Source organism: Petaurus breviceps, unplaced genomic scaffold (assembly GCF_028583685.1).
Source record: "Petaurus breviceps papuanus isolate PSGF00001 unplaced genomic scaffold, PetGlider_PUasm1.0 176, whole genome shotgun sequence".
NCBI classification, from domain to species: domain Eukaryota; kingdom Metazoa; phylum Chordata; class Mammalia; order Diprotodontia; family Petauridae; genus Petaurus; species Petaurus breviceps.
In genome coordinates this window covers 11,174,992-11,186,157 of record NW_027185771.1, presented here as the reverse complement: position 1 = coordinate 11,186,157, position 11,166 = coordinate 11,174,992, and the positions used below count along the sequence as shown (strand labels likewise).

At 41.2% G+C, this 11,166-nt stretch overlaps 1 long non-coding RNA gene across 2 annotated transcripts in view; it reads left to right on the top strand.

The window, feature by feature from the left end:
* The window catches only part of LOC138159590 (uncharacterized), a 128,422-nt gene extending 117,287 nt beyond the window's left edge, over nucleotides 1–11,135 (top strand). For both annotated transcript variants that reach the window (XR_011167920.1, XR_011167919.1), the window contains 2 exons: nucleotides 10,246–10,367; nucleotides 10,492–11,135. This is a non-coding gene — a long non-coding RNA (uncharacterized lncRNA). The remainder of the gene's footprint in view (nucleotides 1–10,245; nucleotides 10,368–10,491) is intronic.
* Nucleotides 11,136–11,166: the final 31 nt, after the last annotated feature.

The following is an 11,166-nucleotide window of genomic DNA, read 5'->3' as shown; positions in this document are numbered from 1 at the left end:
TCTCCTCTCCTCTCCTCTCCTCTCCTCTCCTCTCCTCTTCTCTTCTCTCTCTGTCTCTCTGTCTCTCTCCCTCTCTCTCACACTCTCCCTCTCTGTCTCTCATTTGTGAAACATTGTCATCACCCCCATTTTACAGATGAAGAAACTGAAACTCAGTGGGTTACACTATCTTCCCAGCTTCACACAGAGAGTCATAGATAGCTAGGACCTAGATCTTCTGCCTGTAAGACCAATTCTCCTTCCACTATATTATGCTACACTTATCTGAGCCCTAGTTGGTCATGTTCATTACATACAGCATCTACTATGACAAGTTGGTGTGCTGGAGTTAAAGTCGGGATGATCTGAGTTCAAATTCCACCTCAGACATTTACTAGCTATGAGACCCTGGCTAAGTCCCTTAGCCCTCTGAACCTCAGTTTCCTCATTAGTTGAAAAAATGTTATGTTTTTTTTATAAGTATAGTACTTATGGGATTATGAGGATCAAATGAAATTATAACAATAACAACAATGATGATGGTAATAACTAACATTTACATAGCACAAAAAGAGCTGCAAATCTCTACATTTAAATAAGGTAGATGTTCTTTTTATTCTCATTTCATAGATGAAGAAACTGGGGGTATGTGAAGTTAAGTGACTTGCCCAGGGTCACACAGCCAATTATAATGCACACAAGATACTTTTCAAACATCAAAGTACAATATAAATCTTAGGTTTTTTTTTTTACTCTGTTATTTAGAAATTAGAAAACAACACTTTTATTTCCTTCTCTGCTTGAGCCTGTGTGCTGACTTCCTTTTCTTAAAGTCTTGTAACAAGTCAATTTTAGGATCAAAAAACAGACAAACATTAGGTAAAGCACCAGAAACCAGGTTCTACTTTCACCTTAGTCACTGACAAATTCTATAATTTTGAGTGTTATTTTTGTCTCTCTTGGCCTCAGTTTCCCCATCTGTAAAAGGAAAGGGTGGGTATAGGTGAGGTCTCAGGTCCTTTCTGGCTCTGACACTCTTCATTACAGGATCTCTTCCAGATCTAGCAGTCTATGTCCTGGCATCTCTTCTGGTTGGCACCTTCCTGTATTGCAAGGTTCCTTCCAGCTCTGACAGCCCATATATTCAATAGAGTATTTCGATGCAGCTTTGTTCCTGAACAGCCCTTGGCTCTTCCTTGACATGCTCCAAGTATGTGAAGTCACAGACGTCATGGTTAATGTCAACACAAGCTTATTAATCAATACCTAAAACATCAGTATTGAGAGGACTTCCCTAAGTCTTAAAGGAAATTTTTGGATTTAATGGTGGAAGGATCATATATCAAGAGCTGGAAAGGCTCTCAAAAGGTCACCTAATCCAAACTCTTCATTTGACAAAACTTTGGCCCTGGACATTGGAGCCGAGCTGTATGCTACAGGATTTGGTGTCAGTAAGATTTGAGTTCAAATCCTGCCTCAGGCATTTACTAACTGTGTGACCTTGGGCAAGCCATTTAACCTCTTTTTGCCTCAGTTTCCTCATCTGCAAAATAGGAATAATAATAATAGAAATTACCTTGTAGGCTGTTATGGGGACCAAATAAGATCCTTAAGACTTCATGTTACTGTTATTGTTCGATCGATTCAGATTCTTCATGACCCATTTAAGGTTTTCTTAGCAAAAATACTGAAAAGATTTGCCATTTCCTTTTCCAGCTCATTTTACAAATGAGGAAACTGAGGCAAAGAGGGTTTAGTGTGTGTGTAATGGAGAGGGATATAACTGACAAGATCGTCTCCTTTCATCTCCTCAGTTGAGGGATTTCACCAACTCTATTCTGCTCCTATCAACCCTGACAATTTCAAATGAATAGCATATTCTCTCCCCCAAAAGACTGGGGCTCTCTGTGTGGGAGTTTTCTATTTGACTGAGACCACTGAGTCAGAGAGAGGCAGTGGGGCCTGTCCCAGAACATGCAGGGCATTGCATTTGGAGGGATGAGGGTGCATGAATCTTGGGAATCTTGGGAACTAAATTTCTAGGGAGTAAGCTCTGAAACTAGCTTAGACCATCAGTTGGAAATTCCGTGATCCTGTGACCACTGAGTAGTCTGGCTTGGTTAGAGGAGAATATGCATGCTGGGGGATATTCAGGGATGTGTTTGTAAATGTTTAATAGTCGGCTCTTTGAGAAAATGCATGTGACATCCTCTTAAGTTTACTTTGCATTTTTGAAATATTCTCCTTCGTTCTCTTAAGTCTAGAAACCAACAAAGCAATAAATGTAATATAATGTATAATAAATATATAATATATAAAATAAACATAAATAATATATAAATAATATACATACATAATAAACATATAATATATAAAATAAACATATATAATAAAACACATAAACATATAATAAAATAGCATTCCCAAGGTGTACATGCTTACACTGAAAATTTACCAATTGACTCTTGTTACCTGGTATGGACTGGTTCTGGCATACACCTGAAACAGGTGAAAATTGAGTAGAAAAGGAAAGTTAAGACCAAATTAGGAATGGTGTGGAATGACATTTGAAAGAATTTAGACTTTATGTCTGTAGTCAACAGAAAGCAATTGAACAATTTTTGTGCTGGAAACGGACTGACAAAAATAGTTTTTCTTAGGCTAGGTGGTATGGTGATGGAGCTCTGGGTCTGGTGTGAGGAGAACCTGAGTTCAAATCTGGCCTCAGACACTTAACTAGCTGTGTGACCTTGGGCAAGTCACTTAACCCTGTTTGCCTCAGTTTCCTCATCTGTCAGATGAGCTGGATAAGGAAATTGCAAACCACTCCCGTATTCTTGCCAAGAAATCCCCAAAATGGAGTCACAAAGAGTCAGACACAAATGAAAGACAATAAAATATTGATGATTAGCTCACGATAGACCCAGAAGGACTGTCAAAGGCTACCTAGCCCATTCCCCACATTTTATGGAGGAAGAAAGTGAAGCTCAGAGGGGCCAAGTCACACAGCTGATGGAAGATATCAGCTAGTCCCTTGTTTCTGAAGTGGGCCACTCTGTAGTAATAGTGAAGGGAACTAACCATTCATACTCATTTGTGACAATAGCCATAAAAGGGAGGGACGGGATTTTGAATGAAGAACTGAATCCCTGTGGCTGAGAATATAATCCTTCCCTGATGAGATGGAAACAACTTCGCTATTTTCATTCTTCCCCTCCCCCCAACCACATCACCAACCCCTCAGTTTGAGAATATGAAAAATAATAATAATGTGGTTCACCCATAAAACCAAGTAATATGAAGTGTGACTAAAGAGATGTGATTGATTTTTTAACAAACAGACCAGAGGTTCCTCAACGAAATGAGGAATGTTCCCCTGAGAAGCTATAAGGAAGCTCCAGACCCCTCAGGACTGGTTTCCAGAATTTTCAGTACATTCCCCTAAATCTCCTCCTTAGTGATGAATCTTCATTCTCTGAGGGTGAGCTTGGGTGTTGGAATCAGTCACTGGTCAATGTGAGGTAGAGGAAAAGTGGGAGGAAGTGGAGAGTTTTTTATTGATTAAAATAAAAAGGAGGGGCAGCTCCTGAAGTCAGGAGGACTTGAGTTCAAATCTGACCTCAGACACTTGACACTTAACTAGCTGTGTGACCTAGGGCAAGTCATTTAATCCTAACTGTCTTGCCATCCCCCCTCTAAAAAAAAAATAAAAAGGAAACAATCACAGGTTATTGGGATCCATGTTTTATGGAAAGGTGGAGTTCGAGAATAGGTGATATGTTTTTGGTATGATTATCATCCCTAATGAAGATGACCTTCAGAAGCTCATAAATTGGAAATAACATTTGGCGCCAAAAAGGAGTATATACCTTGGGGAACAATTCTCATGCTATTTGAATAAATGTTGTTTCCCAAGACGACTACTTGGAAGGAGGACAATGTTCTTCCGAGAGTATGTGCTGTGGAAACCTCCCTGTCTCTGTTTCCTTTCATCTTTATCTCTGTGTTTCTCTTTGTCTCTTTCAGTCTCTGACTTTCTATCTGTCTCTCCCTCTCTTTTTCTCCGTCCCTTGGCCAAGCATTGAAGATGGACAATGAACTGAACCCAGAGATGAATAAGGGGAGGAGACTGGACTCCGTCCCATTTGAGACTTATGAAGGACCCCAACTGCCACCACTACAAAAACCTATCTCCTCAACACCATGTTTCTTCTGGGGAGACTCTATTTCTGCTCATCATTAGACAATATAATCTCAGAAGAGTCAAACTCAGAATTACGGGTGGCCCAGAGGGCAGGTGATGTGCATGTAAGGAAGGATGCTCCAGCCTAGTATAAATGCTGATTTGCCTCATTGTAAAAGATACTAATGACCAGAAAAGGAGATGGTCTGATCCTGTGGGGAAGATAGGAGACACTAGATAGATAGTCTTAAGTGTTATGTTGGTGCTCTTGAGATATTAAAAAAAATACAGAAGGAAGTCTTTAATTAGTTTCATGGATCCTCTGTGGGAGATGTACAGATGCTAGCCTTTGGGGATGCTGAATTAAAAGGCAGTGAGTTGTGTAGGTTTACAGCTCCCTGAAGTAGTGATTGATTATTTCCCTAGAGTCAGAAGATCTGATTTCAAATTTCCCCTCTGCCACTTACCATTTGTGTGACCTTGGGCAAGATACTTTCCTTCCTAAAATGAGAAGAATTGGATTTAATGGCCTCTAATTTTCCTATAATTTCCAATAATCCAAAATTCCAATTTTGAAATTTATTATCCTATCATACATAAATGGACAGCTAGGTGCCACAGTGGGTAGAGTACTGGTCTTGGAGACAGGAAAATTCATCTTCCTGAGTTCGAATCTGACCTCAGACACTTACTAGCTTTGTGACCCTGGACAAGTCACTTAACCTTGTTTGCCTCAGTTTCCTCATCTGTAAAATGAGTTGGAGAAGAAAATGGCAAACCACTCCAACATCTTTGCCAAGAAAAACCCCAAATGGAGTCACAAAGAGTTGAACATGACTGAAAATGACTAAACAACAAATCACATATAAGAGAACAATTAGGACAATTTTCTGATGCTGGCAATTTGTGGACTGGTTTTACTTCAAAGCTGATCTTTGCCATTTGTATCATATGGGTTTGTTTGCAAGAAGGAGAGTGCGCAGAAGCAGAGGAAGATTAGGTAGTTACCTATGTGTGTGCACATGAGTGTGTGTGTGTGCCTGTCTATGCACATATATGGAGTGTATACTTAAGGGGTGAATCCTTAGGTAATTTGAGGCTGCATTTCCTCATCAACTTCCAAGCAAATCACTGTAGAAATGATTAGTAGAAGGAAAATGCAGATGTGGATCTTTAGAAGTGTGGATGTTCTCCCTTGGGTGAGTCTTCACTTAGAAATGTTGGGGGTGATTATGAATTAAAGCAGTATACAGAGGCAACTGCCCATAGCAAACATTCATCTTGAGAGATAGAGGGGGCCAGGTCACAATATTGGTTCCCAAAAGGTGACTCCCTCCACATCACAGGGGCTGGATTTAGATGCCCAATTAGCATAGAAATGAGCCCTCTGTTGTGAGCTCCCTGCATAGGAAAAGAAAGCAGTAACTTGAGAATTCTCGGTGGTAGTATTACAGTGAAGGAGCAGGTCCATGTCAACTGAAAGACATGGCAAGAATTGTACATGAAGGGAATGGATGGGGGTTGAAGGAGGTTATTATCTGAACTGGTAGAGGTTGTATGCACCTGGATGAGATCATGAATCCATCAAAGATTAGATTTTTATCTGATATCTACAGAGAGAAGACTATGAAACTGGGAGTCAGGAAATTGGTTTCAACTATTAATAAGCCAGAGTGACCTTGATCTTCTTTCTCACATTACCCTTCTAAAGCTCAGTTTCCTGATTTGTAAAATGAGTAAATTTGACAACATGATTTCTGAATTCCTTTTCACTGTAATGATTTTATGGAAAATGCTGCTCCTTCATTTGATATTTTTTCCTGTCCTCCACCCCCCCACCCCATGCATAAACTGAAGTATCTTTGATTTTTTTGTAGGCAGATTAAAAAAAGAACAACACAAAATCATTTTCAGAATCTCTTCTTTGGAATAGGATCTAAGGGGGAGTGAGGGGGGGCGGGGAATGGATCATTGCAGCCTCTACAGGTGAAAGACCAAGCTGACCTGACAAATAGATGTGGTTTTCGGTGAGTGGGTTGTGGTGACCTGTGAGATGAAATGAAATTCGATGGTCTTGGTCCAGTTCCCTTTCCAGCATGCTTCACATCTCTAAACACAGCCCTGTTGCTAGCCCTCCTGGAGATCCTGGAGTCTGGATGTGAGGAGAGGCTCTGGGAGCCACTGAACATGAATGTTTTCATGAGGAGCTCCGCTGAGCCAGACACCTTTAGGAATAATGGACTTGGAGCCCCATGGGAGGCTCACCTAGAGACAGCTTGGTTTCTTAGATCTCAGAATCATGGGAGTTTACCAATTCAGGGTGAGAGGAAACAGGATTAACTTATATGATCCAGTTAGCGTCAGAGCAGAGATCAGCATTCATTTCAAAGCACTTTACTTAAGTTACCTTGGTCTTCATGACCATCTTGTAATATATGTGCTTTTTTTTTTTGGCGGTCAATTGGGGTTAAGTGACTTGCCCAAGGTCACACGTCTAGTTTTTGTGTTAAGTGTCTGAGGCCAGATTTGAACTCAGGTCCTCCTGACTCCAGAGCCAGTGCCCTATTCACTGAGCCACCTAGCCCCTCACCCCCTATATGTGCTATTTTTAATCCCCATTTTAAACCTAGGAAACTAGGGTTAAGTGACTGACCCAGGGTCATACAGCTAGTAAGTAAAGAGGTGGACCAACACCTTGTTGACTTAAAGTGCAGCCCTCTATCCTCTGTGCCACCTAGCTGCCACACTAGAATGTAGTGCTAGGAGCTGCAGGAGACTCACAAGACAGATCTCTGCTTCCCATCTTAGCCCATGGAACCATGTCGACTCTCTGTACTTGACCTTGAGGTAATGGACATTCTACTTCATTCCATTTTGTTCAGTGCAAGTAAGTCAAACTTAATTTAATTAAAACAATTATTAAATAATGCCTTTGTTTAAAGCACTGTGTTGTGTGGGAGGAGTTAAGTTTGGTTAAGATTTGCATGGTTCCTGTCCTTATGTAGCTTCCAATCTAGTAGGGGGTGAACCTCTGTTTTTAGGGCCAACCATATTAGAACTCCCATCAGACATAGACCTGCAGACTAACATATATATATATGTGTGTGTGTGTGTATACACACATATACATATATGTATGTATACATACATGCATACTCACATATATGTATATAAATAAATATCCCTGGAACTTAGCATAATTGGCACATAACTGTTTAATAAAGAATTATTTGCTAACTAAATTTTTTCTTCAGATGCTAGCTGTATGACCTTGGGCAAGTCACTTAAAACTCCATTTGTTCCAGTTTCCTCATCTGTAAAATGAGAACTATAAATAGTATCCACCCAAAGAAAGATGAGGACCAAATAAGAGAATTATTTGTAAAGAGCATAGCATAGTATCTAGCACATAGTAAGCACTATGTAAATGTTAACTACTTACTACTACCACCACCACTACTATTACTGTTACTGCTACTATCATGACCACCACCACTACTACTACTATTACCATTACCACGACCACCACCAACACCAACACCATCACTCCTCCTCTTCCTCCTCCTACTGCTAACTATTTTCCCCATCTTCCCATCCTACCTCCAAATCTGGGGAGTAGACTGCTGCACAGTCTAAGTTTCTGGAAAGTGTTACCATTCTCTTTCTCTTGGTAAAATGTGCTGCAGTCATTGACAAACCCCTGTTACTGGAAATGAGAACATTAGCTTACTGGGCCAGGGCCAGGCTTCACCTCCCACTTCAAGGTTGGTCCAGAGCTTGGTGTAGTGGAAATTTTCTCTGGCCTCTACTTTTAAATTTTTTTATGAATTAACCCCTTTCATTGCCTTCTCACTCCCTAGATCTGTCTTTCCTCCCTCTATTCCTTAGAAGAATGTAAGGGCTATCAGAAGCCCTTTAAGTTTCTCTGTCCTGGGGCAAAGTCCTTATCACCCTATCCTAGTTTCAGAAGTTTTAGATACTCTCTCATGTGATTCAACAACCATGAGAATATGTGGTGTAGGCTTCCCACTCCACTTGAAGCATCTCATCAATAAAACAAATCGCCAAATCTAATTACAGTCTACCAAAAAGCCCAGGAGGTCAGAAGAAAAAAGAAGCAGAGGCTGGGGTTATGCTGAAGGTACTTCCCTTATTGTTAAATTCTCTTCAGTTGCTCAGGCAGTGCTGACAGAGGCTTTGGCATCTGCTCTTCTGGTGTAGATTCACTGGACTTTGAAAAGGAAGACCCAGGTTCTAATTCTGACAACATTTGGTTTCTATGTGACTTTGGACAAATTGTAGGGAAATCTGTCTCTAGGGACCTGGCTTCTCCTTTGTAAAAGAGGGAGGGTGGGTCAGAAGATCTCTCCTAGTGCTAAATCTCAGGCTCTTTGTCAGCTCCAGTTTCCACAACTGTAAAAGTGACTTCGAACAATACAAGTTCATTACAGCCAAGTTGTAATTCAGCTAAAGACAGTGGCTGTCCTTGGATGGAAGTTGTGACAGGCGATTTTACCTGCCTAAACAAACATCTCAGCTTAGGTCTTTGAGCCACAAAATGAAAAGCTAAACTATGCAAAACACACACCTCCACCCCGTTAAAAATACCTTCTGGGTGATTGCCCTCTTCTTCCTTTGTTGGGGAGAGCAAGAACTATCTTTGTAAATGGTCTCACACCAGATGTGGCTGTTGGGTTACAATTTGCATAGGCTTTACCCTAGAGTTCTAAGTGGTGTTCCAGCCAGTGATTATCTGCTGGACTGGTACCGTTCCTTTGTGCTTTAGTCATCCCCAGGTACATAAGGGAATGGGGGAAAACACCTGAGGGCTAGGAGGTTGGATCTTTTGGGTTCTACTTGGGATTTGTGACTCACTTCCTCTGTGAGCTTGGGCAGATCATAGAATCATAGATTTAGAGCTGGGAGGAGTCTTAGAAAACATTTAGTCTGGCCCCCTCATTTTACAGATAAGGAAACTGAGGCAAACAGGGTGAAGTGACTAGTCCAAGGTCATACAGCTAGTAAATTATTTCTACTGTCTGGGAAACTTGGGTGATAGAAAGAAGACCACAAGACCAGTGTAGTGTAAAGAGGACTGACTTAGGAGTCAGGAGAAGTGAGGCTGTATGTCAACAGCCAAGGCACTGAATTCTGAGTCTCAGTCATTGGATCTTTAAAATGGGGATAATAATACTTACCAACTTACTTTGGAAGGTATAATTATAGCTCAGGTTCTGTCTTTAAGTCCCTACCTAGCCCAGGCAAGTCACTTTTATTTTCTGTGTAATGGTAATTCTGTATAATATCTTATTCTGAAAGATAGTATGATATAGTAAAAATAGCCCTGAAATAGAAACCATGACAACTGGTTCTAATTTGTGCTCTGCTACCTTGCAATATGACCCTAAGAAAGTCACTTCTCATATCTCTCACCAGGGTCAGTAATAGTGAACATAATATCAGTATAAAAGGTCACAACTTTTAATAGACTCCCTGGATAACCTCCAGGGGAATATTTACTTCAAAGATTCCCTGATCTCATCAATAAGGGCACGTCCTTCACTGGTACCAATTGTGACCCATTTAAATATTCACATCCTGTGTAACTGACCTGTGCCTTCCCAAAAAACCTTCCACTGAGGAAGATGAATGTAGTGTTTACTGAAGGGATCAGGGATCTCATCAATGTGGGCATTTCCTCTAATGATGTAGAAATAACCCATGTGGGAATGCTGGCATTTTTCTCCTCCCTCTTTTCTCACTCTTAGTAACTGGAGAAAATAAAGTATGTCTACTTCAGAGATATGTATGGTGATGTATAAGGACTGGCAAGTGGGAGAAATGGAAGAAACTGGAGGGGAGGAAAGACCAGGAAGGATGCATTGATGGTAATTAGGGAGAAGAGAGAGACACTGGAAAATTTTGCCCTTCTTCTGCTCTGGAGAGATGAATGGAAGATTAAAACATCCTAGAGACCTATCCTGGACTGACTTGAGACCCATGTAAATGTGAGGTTGACTTCTTATCCCAGCTAGCCCTAGTACATTGACCAAGTGAGAAATTATCTCATTATGTTTTACTAGGTGTGAACAAAACCAGGACACTTAGCCAAGGTGTAATGGGAAGTCTGTGCAGATTGGCTGAGGAACTTGTTCCTGCCTTATGAAGTGTGAAGAAAACTATAGAGCTACTTGGAATCAAATCGGTGAGTGATCTGGGAGATAGGAGGGACAGTAGTTCCAGAGTCCCCGGTAAGGAGTTATTTAGGAGAGGGGAGGGAGAGAATATTTCAGTCTTGGCTTTGATCTTCCCTCTCCCCTCTTGGTCAGGGGAGGACCTTGTGAACGTTGAAGGACTTGAGGATTTTCCGCTACTCATCTTCGCATCGGTGTCTTGGATTCCTGCTGCACCCCTGGATGCCATATCCTTGGAACAGCTGATGGTAGTGTCTGCACCTGGAACTCTACAAAGGGCTCAGCCAAAAAGGTACATGATGCTTAGGAGGAACATCTTGAGTACCCACAGAGGAGAACAGCCTTCTGGGAACCAGGAGCTGGGAAGTACTCCTTTACCACATGTGTTCTCTAAGCATGAACCTACATTTTCCTGGACTTTGTGTACTGGTGGGGGATCTCATGGGAGATTTTGAGAGGGGAATATTTTCCTCTTACTTTACCACCTTAGCAAATACCCCTTTTAGAAAGCTAATTAAAGGTGGTTGATTAATGTATATCAACTTCTAACAATTAAGTTATATCAGTTATGGGGAGAAGCACATCAGTGAAGGCTTATGAGCAATAGCATTAGCAAGATAACTTCCCTCCTGCCAACCCTAGAGCCCTGAGATGGCATAGGAGCTACACTCTGGGGACGGACTCTTCTGTGTGAGGGGCAGTTGGGATTGTAGACCTAGATCATGTGTTGTACACTGCTGAATGGGATGCCATGCTGTGGAAGTATGAGGAAGAGAGAGAGAGAGAGAGAGAGAGAGAGAGAGAGAGAGA